Source organism: Rutidosis leptorrhynchoides, chromosome 2 (assembly GCF_046630445.1).
Source record: "Rutidosis leptorrhynchoides isolate AG116_Rl617_1_P2 chromosome 2, CSIRO_AGI_Rlap_v1, whole genome shotgun sequence".
Taxonomy (NCBI): Eukaryota; Viridiplantae; Streptophyta; class Magnoliopsida; order Asterales; family Asteraceae; genus Rutidosis; species Rutidosis leptorrhynchoides.
The window spans coordinates 462,605,127-462,624,249 of NC_092334.1; positions in this window are offsets into that span (position 1 = coordinate 462,605,127).

The window sequence follows — 19,123 nt, forward strand, 5'->3', positions numbered from 1 at the left end:
TACTATGCAAAACACTTTTCTAAGATCAAAATACAACTTTTATAACTACACAATTCATAATTGAATCCAAATAAGCATTAGGCATCAAGAAATTGTGATAGCAATGTACCTATGGTGTGGTGTCGAAGAATAACTTGGGTTAGAGACTATTGTGTAACTAAATTTTTGACAAAATATAAACCGAATTATAATTCATGCTAAAAAATTACATAAACAGCCTAGAGAAAGATGCTCTTCCATGAAGATGAGTTGAACTAACCCTGAAGTTTCAAATTTCATAGCCTGCAAAATGGTCAAAATCATGTACTTTCAGTAAACCAAATAGTACTATAAATTCTTTTTATCGTATGTCTTAGCTATGACTTACATGACTCGTATACATAAAGAATTTCTGCAAATTAAGTATTATACTAATCAAAAAGTTTAATTAATTACCAATGTGCTGAACATTGTACTATACCTATGCCCATATCCCGCTTTCAAATAGAATTTCCCACTGGTGTGATCATAGTGAGGGCGAGTCTTTAAAACGTAAATCAGATTTCGATTGTTCGTACTCAAGACCTCTACTATCGGTGAAGACTCAGAAGGATCAATCACTCCAACAGTACCAGTATCTAAATCATGCAAAGATATGCAAAACCTATTCATAAGGTTCTTTTAAATGCAGAGTTGCCTTATACATGTCCATGTACAAACCATCTTTCTCACCTGAAACATTAGACAAAAACAAAAACTTTGGTCTGTAAACACTTTAAGTTATTGTTGTTGCCATGGTGTAATTATTAAATTATTAATAAATAATCAAAAAACCACTTATGAATAGTATTCCTCAGTCTTGTATAGGCATTGACACTCTCCAATATGATCCAAATATGGCATCTGAACCTTTCACTTTTAGTATATACAAGCACTTTGCTGCTATCAGGGCCTATAGAAACACAATCGAAGAGTGTCAGTCGAGTAGCAAAATAAAAACAACAATCATATAGAACCTACATATTCACTCACTAACAATTTCATGTTCTTTTGGCATGTCTGTCACACCCAAACCAGCTTGTTTATCACAACACTAAGAAATAAAATCACTCTGGCACTATCTCCCAACAATTATTCTCATAGCAATTTATCATATTGTCATTATTCAATAGAACATAATAACCTTCAAAAAAAATATCCAACATCCTCTTAATCTCCTACCTTTCATGAACCAAAAGTCCCATGAATCTTGTTTTCTTTACAGTTTCAATATAATCCACAATTATTAATTTCAATTTAACCAAATTTACTCTCAAATTTACTCACAAACTTATAGCCAAAGCCAAAACAGTCACTTCACTATATCTTGTTGCAAACCTTTTTATCATATCAATTTACCATACAAACACTAAGATTACCACAATCCAAACACATACAACACATAATAATGCAGTATATTCTAAAGATATACAAATTTATTTGTTCATAAACTGGAACACAATCAAATTGAAAATAAAACAATATCAAATTGATAATAATTCAGTAGATTCTGAAAACATATACAAATAGATAAGAAACCCATATCAATAATCTAAACACGTAGTCTTAATAAAATTGTAGTTAAAAAAATCTAAACACATACAACACTTTAAAAAAAATATCGTGAATACCCCAAAAGGAAATCAAAATATACCTAATATACATCGGAAGGATTGATTTTTGCAATTCCTGCATTGAGATCAAATCAGGGTTTTTTTTTCCAATTGAAATCAGATACGTAAAACCCACTCAAATTAGATATCAGAATCATTAATTCATTACGATATTCACAGATTAATGTTTGATGAAAACGATTTTCGTATTGGGTAAGGGTACACTCGCATGAAGGTGTTTGATGGTGGAGAGAATTTTAGGGTTTTTTTTGGTAAAGAACAAAGTGACCCTTGAAAAGTCTTCCGTTAGTTTTTTTTATTTAGGGGTAAGGGTGTTTTGGTAATCAAACAATTAATGGAGATGATTATGATGTCATTAGGAAGTTCAGGAAAAATAAATGGTTTGGATTAGTTTTGAAATATTAAATGAAGGGCTAGGATTAGTTATTATTAGTTTAGTTGACCTATTTTTGATTTTGTTATTATATATAAAAGAGATTATTATTATTATTATTATTATTATTATTATTATTATTATTATTATTATTATTATTATTATTATTATTATTATTATTATTATTATTATTATTATTATTATTATTATTATTATTATTATTATTACCATTATGAAAATAAGTATTATAACATATTAATAAGGATATTAACCTTAATACATTACAAAATATATATATATATATATATATATATATATATATATATATATATATATATATATATATATAACTTATTTAATTGTTATTATATGTATTAATATATATAACTGATATAGGTTCGTGAATCCGAGGTCAACCCTGCATTGTTCAGTTGTTCAGTTTCGTCGTATGAATATTTTTACTACAAAATATTGGATTGTGAGTTTCATTTGCCTTTTTACCCTTTATATTTTTGAGCTGAGAATACATGCGCAATTTTTATAAATGTTTTACGAAATAGACACAAGTAATTGAAACTACATTTATATGGGTGAATGATCGAAGCCGAATATGCCCTTTTTGCTTGGTAACCTAAGAATTAGTAAACCAATCTACTAATTGACGCGAATCCTAAAGATAGATCTATTGGGCCTAACGAACCCCATCCGTTGGAGTGGATGCTTTAGTACTTCGATGTTGTTTTATCATGTCCGAAGGATTTCCCGGAATGATAGGGGATATTCTTATATGCATCTTGTTAATGTCGGTTACCAGGTGTTCAATCCATATGAATGATATTTTTGTCTCTATGCATGGGACGTATATTTATGAGAACTGAAAATGAAAATCTTGTGGTCTATTAAAATGATGGAAATGATTATTTATGTTAAACTAATGAGCTCACCAACATTTTGGTTGACACTTGAAAGCATGTTTATTCTCAGGTGTGAAAGAAATCTTCCGCTGTGCATTTGCTCATATTAGAGATATTACTTGGAGTCATTCATGACATATTTTAAAAGACGTTGCATTTGAGTCATTGAGTTCATCAAGATTATTATTAAGTCAATTATAGTTGGATATATTATGAAATGGTATGCATGCCGTCAACTTTCGATGTAATGAAAGTTTGTCTTTTAAAAACGAATGCAATGTTTGTAAAATGTATCATATAGAGGTCAAGTACCTCACGATGTAACCAAATGTAATGTATTCGTCCAGATGGATTAGGACGGGTCCTTTCAACTAATACAAATATTAATTACCATTTATGAATATAATTATAATTATGATGATGATGATTATTATTATTATTATTATTATTATTATTATTATTATTATTATTATTATTATTATTATTATTATTATTATTATTATTAGTATTATTATTATTATTATTAGTATTATTATTATTATTATTATTATTATTATTATTATTATTATTATTATTATTATTATTATTATTATTATTATTATTATTATTATTATTATTATTATTATTATTATTATTAAGTATTAGTTATCATAGTTATATTTACAAGTAAGATTTTTATTATTATCATTATTACTAATATTATTATCATTACTAGTATTATCCTTAAGTAGTATTAATATAAAAACTATCATTAGTAATAAGATCGTTATTATTATTAATTATTAATAATTATTACCAAAGTTATTATTATTATTATTATTAAACTTACCATTTTTATTAAAAACTACAATTATTATTAAAAGTAATATTTCTATTAAAATTATCATTTCACTAATAGTATTAATCACTTTTATTATAAGTATACTATTAATATCATTACTACTGTAAACATATAACATTATAAGAACTTTCATTTTTACCATTGTTATTATTATCTTTACATTATTATCATTTCTATCATTTTTACTATTACCAGAATCATTATTATTATTATTATAAGAACTATGTTATTATTATTTTTAACATTATAATAATTATTATCATTTTTACTACTAGTATTATTATTATTATTACAAAATAATACAACTCTTTATTCAATATCATTATTAATATCATTTTATCAAATAAATACTCATATATATAGAATATAAAAGTATATATATAGAAAAATATAACAATTGAAATAATATAAAAACTTGTTCGATTACGAGTATATGTGTTAATATATATACACTTGATATAGGTTCGTTAATCCGAGGACAACTCTGTAGTGACCCGAACTTTTCCATGTTTATATATATTAATTAAGATTGATATTTACATGATTAAATGTTTCCAACATGTTAAGCAATCAAACTTGTTAAGACTTGATTAATTGAAATATGTTTCATATAGACAATTGACCACCCAAGTTGACCGGTGATTCACGAACGTTAAAACTTGTAAAAACTATACGATGACATATATATGGTTATATATATAGTTAACATGTTTTTATTATAATTATGTATCTCATTAGGTATTTTAACAATGAGTTATATACATAAAAATGAGACTATTAATTTAAGAAACTCGAAAACGATATATATAACGATTATCGTTATAACAACGTCTTACTAGGTACATACGAATCATATTAAGATATTGATACACTTGGTTAATTATGTTAAATGATAAGTAAATATATTATTAAGTGTATTACCAATGAAATACATATGTAAAAATAAGACTACTAACTTAATGATTTCGAAACGAGACATATATGTAACGATTATCGTTGTAACGACATTTAACTGTATATACATCATACTAAGATATATTATATATCATAATATCATGATAATATAATAATTTAACATCTCATTTGTTATAATAAACAATGGGTTAACAACATTCAACAAGATCGTTAACCTAAAGGTTTCAAAACAACATTTACATGTAACGACTAACGATGACTTAACGACTCAGTTAAAATGTATATACATGTAGTGTTTTAATATGTATTCATACACTTTTGAAAGACTTCAAGACACTTATCAAAATACTTCTACTTAACAAAAATGCTTACAATTACATCCTCGTTCAGTTTCATCAACAATTCTACTCGTATGCACCCGTATTCGTACTCGTACAATACACAGCTTTTAGATGTATGTACTATTGGTATATATACTCCAATGATCAGCTCTTAGCAGCCCATGTGAGTCACCTAACACATGTGGGAACCATCATTTGGCAACTAGCATGAAATATCTCATAAAATTACAAAAATATGAGTAATCATTCATGACTTATTTACATGAAAACAAAATTACATATCCTTTATATCTAATCCATACACCAACGACCAAAAACACCTACAAACACTTTCATTCTTCAATTTTATTCATCTAATTGATCTCTCTCAAGTTCTATCTTCAAGTTCTAAGTGTTCTTCATATATTTTACAAGTTCTAGTTACATAAAATCAAGAATACTTTCAAGTTTGCTAGCTCACTTCCAATCTTGTAAGGTGATCATCCAACCTCAAGAAATCTTTGTTTCTTACAGTAGGTTATCATTCTAATACAAGGTAATAATCATATTCAAACTTTGGTTCAATTTCTATAACTATAACAATCTTATTTCAAGTGATGATCTTACTTGAACTTGTTTTCGTGTCATGATTCTGCTTCAAGAACTTCGAGCCATCCAAGGATCCGTTGAAGCTAGATCCATTTTTCTATTTTCCAGTAGGTTTATCCAAGGAACTTAAGGTAGTAATGATGTTCATAACATCATTCGATTCATACATATAAAGCTATCTTATTCGAAGGTTTAAACTTGTAATCACTAGAACATAGTTTAGTTAATTCTAAACTTGTTCGCAAACAAAAGTTAATCCTTCTAACTTGACTTTTAAAATCAACTAAACACATGTTCTATATCTATATGATATGCTAACTTAATGATTTAAAACCTGGAAACACGAAAAACACCGTAAAACCGGATTTACGCCGTCGTAGTAACACCGCGGGCTGTTTTGGGTTAGTTAATTAAAAACTATGATAAACTTTGATTTAAAAGTTGTTATTCTGAGAAAATGATTTTTATTATGAACATGAAACTATATCCAAAAATTATGGTTAAACGCAAAGTGGAAGTATGTTTTCTAAAATGGTCATCTAGACGTCGTTCTTTCGACTGAAATGACTACCTTTACAAAAATGACTTGTAACTTATTTTTACGACTATAAACCTATACTTTTTCTGTTTAGATTCATAAAATAGAGTTCAATATGAAACCATATCAATTTGATTCACTCAAAACGGATTTAAAATGAAGAAGTTATGGGTAAAACAAGATTGGATAATTTTTCTCATTTTAGCTACGTGAAAATTGGTAACAAATCTATTCCAACCATAACTTAATCAACTTGTATTGTATATTATGTAATCTTGAGATGCCATAAACACGTATACAATTTTTCGACCTATCATGTCGACACATCTATATATATTTCGGAACAACCATAGACACTCTATATGTGAATGTTGGAGTTAGCTATACAGGGTTGAGGTTGATTCCAAAATATATATAGTTTGAGTTGTGATCAATACTGAGATACGTATACACTGGGTCGTGGATTGATTCAAGATAATATTTATTGATTTATTTCTGTACATCTAACTGTGGACAACTAGTTGTAGGTTACTAACGAGGACAGCTGACTTAATAAACTTAAAACATCAAAATATATTAAAAGTGTTGTAAATATATTTTGAACATACTTTGATATATATGTATATATTGTTATAGGTTCGTGAATCAACCAGTGGCCAAGTCTTACTTCCCGACGAAGTAAAAATCTGTGAAAGTGAGTTATAGTCCCACTTTTAAAATCTAATATTTTTGGGATGAGAATACATGCAGGTTTTATAAATGATTTACAAAATAGATACAAGTACGTGAAACTACATTCTATGGTTGAATTATCAAAATCGAATATGCCCCTTTTTATTAAGTCTGGTAATCTAAGAATTAGGGAACAGACACCCTAATTGACGCGAATCCTAAAGATAGATCTATTGGGCCTAACAAACCCCATCCAAAGTATCGGATGCTTTAGTACTTCGAAATTTATATCATATCCGAAGGGTGTCCCGGAATGATGGGGATATTCTTATATATGCATCTTGTTAATGTCGGTTACCAGGTGTTCACCATATGAATGATTTTTATCTCTATGTATGGGATGTGTATTGAAATATGAAATCTTGTGGTCTATTATTATGATTTGATATATATAGGTTAAACCTATAACTCACCAACACTTTTGTTGACCTTTTAAGCATGTTTATTCTCAGGTGATTATTAAGAGCTTCCGCTGTTGCATACTTAAATAAGGACGAGATTTGGAGTCCATGCTTGTATGATATTGTGTAAAAACTGCATTCAAGAAACTTATTTTGTTGTAACATATTTGTATTGTAAACCATTATGTAATGGTCGTGTGTAAACATGATATTTTAGATTATCATTATTTGATAATCTACGTAAAGTTTTTTTTAAACCTTTATCTATGAAATAAAGGTTATGGTTTGTTTTAAAAATGAATGCAGTCTTTGAAAAACGTCTCATATAGAGGTCAAAACCTCGCAACGAAATCAATTAATATGGAACGTTTTTAATCAATAAGAACGGGACATTTCAGTTGGTATCCGAGCGTTGATCTTAGAGAACCAGAATTTTGCATTAGTGTGTCTTATCGAGTTTGTTAGGATGCATTAGTAAGTCTGGACTTCGACCGTGTTTACTTGAAAAATGATTGCTTAACAAATTTTGTTGGAAACTATATATTTTTAACATGTGAATATTATGTGATATATTAATCTCTTAACGCGTTTGATATTATGTGATAGATGTCTACCTCTAGAACAAGTCCCATTGACTCACCTAATAATAATGAAGAGTCAAATGTAAATTGGAATGATTCGTGGACTGATTCACAAGTTCCCGAAGAGGAACCGGAAGAAGAGTCGGAACCGGAAGAAGAATCGGAACCGGATGAAGAAGTAGAACCGGTGGGGGAAATAATAAAACGGTTAAGTAAAAGAAAATCCTCAACCAACCCACCAAGGTTAATTATGGTCAATGGTGTTTCCGCCAAGGAAGCAAAATATTGGGAGGATTACCAATTCTCCGATGAATCGGATTCCGACGAGAATTCCGATGATGTTATAGAAATTACCCCAACTGAATTTAAAAAGGCAAAAGAAAATAATAAGGGAAAGGGCATAAAAATAGAGAAATCTAATTCCAACCCCGATGAACTTTATATGTATCGTCAACCCCCGAAGTCCTTAAGTTGTAACAATGACCCGGGAACCTCTAAACCACCAGGTTTTTCTAAACCGTTGTGAAAAACGACAGTTAGTATTAGGGGAACATCATATATCCCTAGAAACTTGGCAAAACGAACCAAAACCGAAGAAGAAGAAACGAGCCAGTCGGAATAAGATAGTTGTATTCGTGTGGTGTAATATATGTAATATAGTGTGCTTATGCTTTATGATATATGTAAAAATTGCTTGTATTAATAAGTATTTTTTTATGAATCTAACTCTTGTCTATTTTACAGTTTAAAAACACAAAATGGATAGATAACCCAATATTTTAAGAGACTTACCCGGAGCCATGATTGATGAAATCTTGTCTAGAGTCGGTCAGAATTTCTCGGCACAACTATTTAAGGCGAGATCAGTTTGTAAGACATTCGAAGAACGTTCCAACAATGTCTTGGTTTATAAGAGACTTTCGTTTGAAAGATGGGGGATATCACATTGGGAAACCCATAAGTTACGATGTGTTTACTTTGACGCATATATTGCGGGGAACCCAAATGCTATTTTACGCAACGGGTTAAGAAATTATTTTGACTCAATATATCCGAATATTGGACTTCGTGATTTAGAAAAAGCGGCTAACATGCAACATAAAGAAGCGTGTTATGTTTACGGATTAGTAATGTTCGCTTCTCACCAAAGTGAGAACAAGAACATCGGGCTACAACTATTAAACAAAACGTTTCCACAAGTGACGGAGTCGGTAATTGGGGTAAGAAATGAGGTTTTTAGATTGTTACGGGACTGTTGGACATTACGTAACCCTCGTCCCTTTGACGACGTTACAACACGCTATCTTATCAACGGCCATAACGGTTATGTTCCACAAGACCAAGGAGGGGAAGTAGTCCTAGTAAAACCAGAATGCATGACTTGTTTCTGGACGTATGAATTACGTGTCTTTATTGCCTTTGCTGAACGACTTGTGTACTAGCTAGAATTATCTTCACAACTATCTTGTATCAAAGTTATTGTGTGCTATATTTCATGCTTTATGTAAAATAAGCGGTATTGTAAGTTTGTAAAATATTGTATAAAAGTTTGAACGCGAAATATTATTATAATCAGTTTTTCATATAGAATTGTAGTATTGAATTGTATATTAGCTACTAAGTATGAGTTTAACGGGTAGGTACTACCCGAATTTAAACTTATAAAACGCTAATATGAAGAAAAAGCTTTTATAAATGAGTTCATATTATGCTACGAAATACTATTAACTACTCTTAATATTCTGTATGATTAACTTGTTCCATTTGACTATTTTGAAGGAAATGGCACCGACTACTCGACACACCGTGAATATGAATGAAGAGGAATTCCGTACTTTTCTAGCTTCAAACATAGCCGCAGTACAGGCTGCGCTACATACCAACAATAACCTTGGATCTAGCAGTACCGGAAATCGTGTAGGATGCACCTACAAAGAATTCACTGCCTGCAAACCTTTGGAATTTGATGGAACCGAAGGACCGATCGGATTGAAACGGTGGACCGAGAAGGTCGAATCGGTGTTTGCCATAAGTAAGTGTACTGAAGAGGACAAAGTGAAGTACGCTACGCATACCTTCACAGGTTCTGCGTTAACATGGTGGAATACCTATCTAGAGCAAGTGGGACAAGACGATGCGTACGCACTACCGTGGTCAGCATTCAAGCACTTGATGAACGAGAAGTACCGTCCCAGAACCGAGGTCAATAAGCTCAAGACAGAACTTAGAGGGTTACGAACCCAAGGATTTGATATTACCACGTACGAAAGACGATTCACAGAATTGTGCCTATTGTGTCCGGGAGCATTCGAAGATGAGGAAGAGAAGATCGACGCGTTTGTGAAAGGATTACCGGAAAGAATTCAAGAAGATATAAGTTCACACGAGCCCGCCTCTATACAAAAGGCATTTAGAATGGCTCACAAACTAGTGAACCAGATTGAAGAAAGAATTAAAGAACAGACTGCTGAAGAGGCCAATGTGAAGCAAGTCAAAAGAAAGTGGGAGGAAAACGGTGATAAGAATCACCAATACAACAACAACAGCAATTAAAACAATAATCGCAACAATTATCCCAACAATCGCAACATCAATCGCAACTACAACAAATGGCCCAACAACAACAACAACAACAAAAACAACAGCAACTACAACAATCATCCCAACAACAATAATAACCGCAACAACAACAACAATCAGAAGCAGCTATGCCAAAGGTGTGAAAAGTATCACTCGGGGTTCTGCACCAAATTTTGCAACAAGTGTAAAAGAAATGGTCATAGCGCAGCGAAGTGTGAGGTCTACGGACCAGGGGTTAATAGAACGAAAGGAACAAATGGTGTCGGAATGAGTAATGGCGGAGCAAGTAGTGTCGGAGCAAGTTATGCCAATGTAGTTTGTTATAAATGTGGAAAACCGGGCCACATTATTAGAAATTGCCCGAACCAGGAGAACACGAATGGACAAGGCCGCGGAAGAGTTTTCAATATTAATGCGGCAGAGGCACAGGAAGACCCGGAGCTTGTTACGGGTACGTTTCTTATTGACAATAAATCTGCTTACGTTTTATTTGATTCGGGTGCGGATAGAAGCTATATGAGTAGAGATTTTTGTGCTAAATTAAGTTGTCCATTGACGCCTTTGGATAGTAAATTTTTACTCGAATTAGCAAATGCTAAATTAATTTCAGCAGATAATATATGTCGGAATCGAGAAATTAAACTGGTTAGCGAAACATTTAAGATTGATTTGATACCAGTAGAGTTAGGGAGTTTTGATGTGATAATCGGTATGGACTGGTTGAAAGAAGTGAAAGCAGAGATCGTCTGTTACAAAAATGCCATTCGCATTATACGAGAAAAAGGAAAACCCTTAATGGTGTACGGAGAAAAGGGCAACACGAAGCTACATCTTATTAGTAATTTGAAGGCACAAAAACTAATAAGAAAATGTTGCTATGCTGTTCTAGCACACGTCGAGAAAGTACAAACTGAAGAAAAGAGCATCAATGATGTTCCCATTGCAAAAGAATTTCCCGATGTATTTCCGAAAGAATTACCGGGATTACCCCCACATCGATCCGTTGAATTTCAAATAGATCTTGTACCAGGAGCTGCACCAATAGCTCGTGCTCCTTACAGACTCGCACCCAGCGAGATGAAAGAACTGCAAAGCCAATTACAAGAACTTTTAGAGCGTGGTTTCATTCGACCAAGCACATCACCGTGGGGAGCTCCTGTTTTGTTTGTCAAGAAGAAAGATGGTACATTCAGGTTGTGTATCGACTACCGAGAGTTGAACAAACTTACCATCAAGAACCGCTACCCACTACCGAGAATCGACGACTTATTTGATCAACTACAAGGCTCGTATGTTTATTCAAAGATTGACTTACGTTCCGGGTATCATCAAATGCGGGTGAAAGAAGATGATATTCCAAAGACTGCTTTCAGAACACGTTACGGTCATTACGAGTTTATGGTCATGCCGTTTGGTTTAACTAATGCACCAGCTGTGTTCATGGACCTTATGAACCGAGTGTGTGGACCATACCTTGACAAGTTTGTCATTGTTTTCATTGATGACATACTTATTTACTCAAAGAATGACCAAGAACACGGTGAACATTTGAGAAAGGTGTTAGAAGTATTGAGGAAGGAAGAATTGTATGCTAAGTTTTCAAAGTGTGCATTTTGGTTGGAAGAAGTTCAATTCCTCGGTCACATAGTGAACAAAGAAGGTATTAAGGTGGATCCGGCAAAGATAGAAACTGTTGAAAAGTGGGAAACCCCGAAAACTCCGAAACACATAAGCCAGTTTTTAGGACTAGCTGGTTACTACAGAAGGTTCATCCAAGACTTTTTCAGAATAGCAAAACCCTTGACTGCATTAACGCATAAAGGGAAGAAATTTGAATGGAAGGATGAACAAGAGAAAGCGTTTCAGTTATTGAAGAAAAAGCTAACTACGGCACCTATATTGTCATTGCCTGAAGGGAATGATGATTTTGTGATTTATTGTGACGCATTAAAGCAAGGTCTCGGTTGTGTATTAATGCAACGAACGAAGGTGATTGCTTATGCTTCTAGACAATTGAAGATTCACGAGTAAAATTATACGACGCATGATTTGGAATTAGGCGCGGTTGTTTTTGCATTAAAGACTTGGAGGCACTACTTATATGGGGTCAAAAGTATTATATATACCGACCACAAAAGTCTTCAACACATATTTAATCAGAAACAACTGAATATGAGGCAGCGTAGGTGGATTGAATTGTTGAATGATTACGACTTTGAGATTCGTTACCACCCGGGGAAGGCAAATGTGGTAGCCGATGCTTTGAGCAGGAAGGACAGAGAACCCATTCGAGTAAAATCTATGAATATAATGATTCATAATAACCTTACTACTCAAATAAAGGAGGCGCAACAAGGAGTTTTAAAAGAGGGAAATTTAAAGGATGAAATACCCAAAGGATCGGAGAAGCATCTTAATATTCGGGAAGACGGAACCCGGTATAGGGCTGAAAGGATTTGGGTACCAAAATTTGGAGATATGAGAGAAATGGTACTTAGAGAAGCTCATAAAACCAGATACTCAATACATCCTGGAACGGGGAAGATGTACAAGGATCTCAAGAAACATTTTTGGTGGTCGGGTATGAAAGCCGATGTTTCTAAATACGTAGGAGAATGTTTGACGTGTTCTAAGGTCAAAGCTGAGCATCAGAAACCATCAGGTCTACTTCAACAACCCGAAATCCCGGAATGGAAATGGGAAAACATTACCATGGATTTCATCACTAAATTGCCAAGGACTGCAAGTGGTTTTGATACTATTTGGGTTATAGTTGATCGTCTCACCAAATCAGCACACTTCCTGCCAATAAGAGAAGATGACAAGATGGAGAAGTTAGCACGACTGTATTTGAAGGAAGTCGTCTCCAGACATGGAATACCAATCTCTATTATCTCTGATAGGGATGGCAGATTTATTTCAAGATTCTGGCAGACATTACAGCAAGCATTAGGAACTCGTCTAGACATGAGTACTGCCTATCATCCACAAACTGATGGGCAGAGCGAAAGAACGATACAAACGCTTGAAGGCATGCTACGAGCATGTGTTATTGATTTCGGAAACAGTTGGGATCGACATCTACCGTTAGCAGAATTTTCCTACAACAACAGCTACCATTCAAGCATTGAGATGGCGCCGTTTGAAGCACTTTATGGTATAAAGTGCAGGTCTCCGATTTGTTGGAGTGAAGTGGGGGATAGACAGATTACGGGTCCGGAGATTATACAAGAAACTACCGAGAAGATCATCCAAATTCAACAACGGTTGAAAACCGCCCAAAGTCGACAAAAGAGCTACGCTGACATTAAAAGAAAAGATATAGAATTTGAAATTGGAGAGATGGTCATGCTTAAAGTTGCACCTTGGAAAGGCGTTGTTCGATTTGGTAAACGAGGAAAATTAAATCCAAGGTATATTGGACCATTCAAGATTATTAATCGTGTCGGACCAGTAGCTTACCGACTTGAGTTACCTCAACAACTCGCGGCTGTACATAACACTTTCCACGTCTCGAATTTGAAGAAATGTTTTGCTAAAGAAGATCTCACTATTCCGTTAGATGAAATCCAAATCAACGAAAACTTCAATTCATCGAAGAACCCGTCGAAATAATGGATCGTGAGGTTAAAAGACTTAAGCAAAACAAGATACCAATTGTTAAGGTTTGATGGAATGCTCGTAGAGGACCCGATTTCACCTGGGAGCATGAAGATCAGATGAAGAAGAAATACCCGCATCTATTTCCAGAAGATTCGTCAACACCTTCAACAGCTTAAAATTTCGGGACGAAATTTATTTATCGGGTAGGTACTGTAGTGACCCGAACTTTTCCATGTTTATATATATTAATTAAGATTGATATTTACATGATTAAATGTTTCCAACATGTTAAGCAATCAAACTTGTTAAGACTTGATTAATTGAAATATGTTTCATATAGACAATTGACCACCCAAGTTGACCGGTGATTCACGAACGTTAAAACTTGTAAAAACTATACGATGACATATATATGGTTATATATATAGTTAACATGTTTTTATTATAATTATGTATCTCATTAGGTATTTTAACAATGAGTTATATACATAAAAATGAGACTATTAATTTAAGAAACTCGAAAACGATATATATAACGATTATCGTTATAACAACGTCTTACTAGGTACATATGAATCATATTAAGATATTGATACACTTGGTTAATTATGTTAAATGATAAGTAAATATATTATTAAGTGTATTACCAATGAAATACATATGTAAAAATAAGACTACTAACTTAATGGTTTCGAAACGAGACATATATGTAACGATTATCGTTGTAACGACATTTAACTGTATATACATCATACTAAGATATATTATATATCATAATATCATGATAATATAATAATTTAACATCTCATTTGTTATAATAAACAATGGGTTAACAACATTCAACAAGATCGTTAACCTAAAGGTTTCAAAACAACAGTTACATGTAACGACTAACGATGACTTAACGACTCAGTTAAAATGTATATACATGTAGTGTTTTAATATGTATTCATACACTTTTGAAAGACTTCAAGACACTTATCAAAATACTTCTACTTAACAAAAATGCTTACAATTACATCCTCGTTCAGTTTCATCAACAATTCTACTCGTATGCACCCGTATTCGTACTCGTACAATACACAGCTTTTAGATGTATGTACTATTGGTATATATACTCCAATGATCAGCTCTTAGCAGCCCATGTGAGTCACCTAACACATGTGGGAACCATCATTTGGCAACTAGCATGAAATATCTCATAAAATTACAAAAATATGAGTAATCATTCATGACTTATTTACATGAAAACAAAATTACATATCCTTTATATCTAATCCATACACCAACGACCAAAAACACCTACAAACACTTTCATTCTTCAATTTTATTCATCTAATTGATCTCTCTCAAGTTCTATCTTCAAGTTCTAAGTGTTCTTCATATATTTTACAAGTTCTAGTTACATAAAATCAAGAATACTTTCAAGTTTGCTAGCTCACTTCCAATCTTGTAAGGTGATCATCCAACCTCAAGAAATCTTTGTTTCTTACAGTAGGTTATCATTCTAATACAAGGTAATAATCATATTCAAACTTTGGTTCAATTTCTATAACTATAACAATCTTATTTCAAGTGATGATCTTACTTGAACTTGTTTTCGTGTCATGATTCTGCTTCAAGAACTTCGAGCCATCCAAGGATCCGTTGAAGCTAGATCCATTTTTCTCTTTTCCAGTAGGTTTATCCAAGGAACTTAAGGTAGTAATGATGTTCATAACATCATTCGATTCATACATATAAAGCTATCTTATTCGAAGGTTTAAACTTGTAATCACTAGAACATAGTTTAGTTAATTCTAAACTTGTTCGCAAACAAAAGTTAATCCTTCTAACTTGACTTTTAAAATCAACTAAACACATGTTCTATATCTATATGATATGCTAACTTAATGATTTAAAACCTGGAAACACGAAAAACACCGTAAAACCGGATTTACGCCGTCGTAGTAACACCGCGGGCTGTTTTGGGTTAGTTAATTAAAAACTATGATAAACTTTGATTTAAAAGTTGTTATTCTGAGAAAATGATTTTTATTATGAACATGAAACTATATCCAAAAATTATGGTTAAACGCAAAGTGGAAGTATGTTTTCTAAAATGGTCATCTAGACGTCGTTCTTTCGACTGAAATGACTACCTTTACAAAAATGACTTGTAACTTATTTTTACGACTATAAACCTATACTTTTTCTGTTTAGATTCATAAAATAGAGTTCAATATGAAACCATATCAATTTGATTCACTCAAAACGGATTTAAAATGAAGAAGTTATGGGTAAAACAAGATTGGATAATTTTTCTCATTTTAGCTACGTGAAAATTGGTAACAAATCTATTCCAACCATAACTTAATCAACTTGTATTGTATATTATGTAATCTTGAGATACCATAGACACGTATACAATGTTTCGACCTATCATGTCGACACATCTATATATATTTCGGAACAACCATAGACACTCTATATGTGAATGTTGGAGTTAGCTATACAGGGTTGAGGTTGATTCCAAAATATATATAGTTTGAGTTGTGATCAATACTGAGATACGTATACACTGGGTCGTGGATTGATTCAAGATAATATTTATTGATTTATTTCTGTACATCTAACTGTGGACAACTAGTTGTAGGTTACTAACGAGGACAGCTGACTTAATAAACTTAAAACATCAAAATATATTAAAAGTGTTGTAAATATATTTTGAACATACTTTGATATATATGTATATATTGTTATAGGTTCGTGAATCAACCAGTGGCCAAGTCTTACTTCCCGACGAAGTAAAAATCTGTGAAAGTGAGTTATAGTCCCACTTTTAAAATCTAATATTTTTGGGATGAGAATACATGCAGGTTTTATAAATGATTTACAAAATAGACACAAGTACGTGAAACTACATTCTATGGTTGAATTATCAAAATCGAATATGCCCCTTTTTATTAAGTCTGGTAATCTAAGAATTAGGGAACAGACACCCTAATTGACGCGAATCCTAAAGATAGATCTATTGGGCCTAACAAACCCCATCCAAAGTACCGGATGCTTTAGTACTTCGAAATTTATATCATATCCGAAGGGTGTCCCGGAATGATGGGGATATTCTTATATATGCATCTTGTTAATGTCGGTTACCAGGTGTTCACCATATGAATGATTTTTATCTCTATGTATGGGATGTGTATTGAAATATGAAATCTTGTGGTCTATTATTATGATTTGATATATATAGGTTAAGCCTATAACTCACCAACATTTTTGTTGACCTTTTAAGCATGTTTATTCTCAGGTGATTATTAAGAGCTTCCGCTGTCGCATACTTAAATAAGGACGAGATTTGGAGTCCATGCTTGTATGATATTGTGTAAAAACTGCATTCAAGAAACTTATTTTGCTGTAACATATTTGTATTGTAAACCATTATGTAATGGTCGTGTGTAAACAGGATAATTTAGATTATCATTATTTGATAATCTACGTAAAGTTTTTTTTAAACCTTTATCTATGAAATAAAGGTTATGGTTTATTTTAAAAATGAATGCAGTCTTTGAAAAACGTCTCATATAGAGGTCAAAACCTCGCAACGAAATCAATTAATACGGAACATTTTTAATCAATAAGAACGGGACATTTCAAACTCTGCACTTGTTCAGTGCCATCATACACATATTTACTACGAAATACGAAATACAGTATCGTGAGTTTTCATAGTTCCCGTTTTATATATATTTTCGGGCTGAGAATACATGCAATGTTTTATATCTGTTTTACTAAATAGATACAAGTACTAAACTAAATTCTACGTGGGTTAGAAACACAAATATTCCCCTAGCTTGGTAACGTAATCTATTGATCTCTGTACCATAGGCGCGAATCCTATAGATAGATCTATCGGGTTTGACAACCCCATCCGGGCTAGTCGCACTAGCAGTCAATGGATGTTTAGTACTTTGATGGTATTTTTCGCACTTGATTCGGTGCTCTATAGACATCAGGGGTATTCATTATTATATTATTATCGTTAAGGCTTGTTACCAGGTGCCCATGGTTGTAGAATCTTTTTATTACACTGCGGTGTAAGGATATTTATGGAAACTGAAATCTCGTGATCTATTACTATTATCAAAATCATTAATTATGACAAACCTATGAACTCACTCAACCTCGTGTTGACTTTTTAAGCATGTTTATTCTCAGGTACTTTTTGCTTCCGCTGTATAACTTTGCTGTTACATAGAAGTCAAGCCAAGCACTGGGACCAGAGTTAACATTGCCGTTAATGGATTTTGACGGGGTGTTACAGTTGGTATCAGAGCGTTGGTCTTAGCGAACTAGAATTTGCATTAGTGTGTCTAATCGGTAGTTGTTAGGATGCATTAGTGAGTCTGAACTTTGACCGTACGTGTTTATTTTAAATTTTACTTATCATTTCTTGCCGAAAAGTTTCAACTAATTTTTAAGGCAATTCTCTATATGATTGAATGCTTTCGACTCGATAAGCAAACTTATTATTATGAGTCTCAAAATTTTGAAAGGTTTTATTAAGTCATTTTATGTGACTAAATTATATTCTAATATTCTAATATTATCTATTAAATAAAAAGGTGTGACTATGTGTTTGTACGTTCCTACGTATAACGTTTTTATTCGATGAATCATCTCTGTTTCCAAACCAACGATTAGACTTTCGAGATTTCCAAATCCGAATTATTTTAATACGATATTCCGATGTTGTATGAGTTAATAAAATATTCCTATATTTTATTTCTTAAATTATTATTCTTCTCGCGTATTTAATTTGCGTAGCGGTATTTTTCTCAGATCACGCTCGTTTAATCATCGGGCCAATTTATAAAAATCAAATTTTTATGAGTGGGTCATCTAGGACATGTTAGCTGAAATTCTCATGGATAACCCATATTTATAAGGTGCATTAAAGTCTAGTCTACAGCCTGACCTATAGCTTTAGAACATTATTACTTGCATCACATATATGCATATCTTTTATTCTGTCACTCCGGGAGGAACTCCCATTGTGATTCACAATATTCAATAACTCAC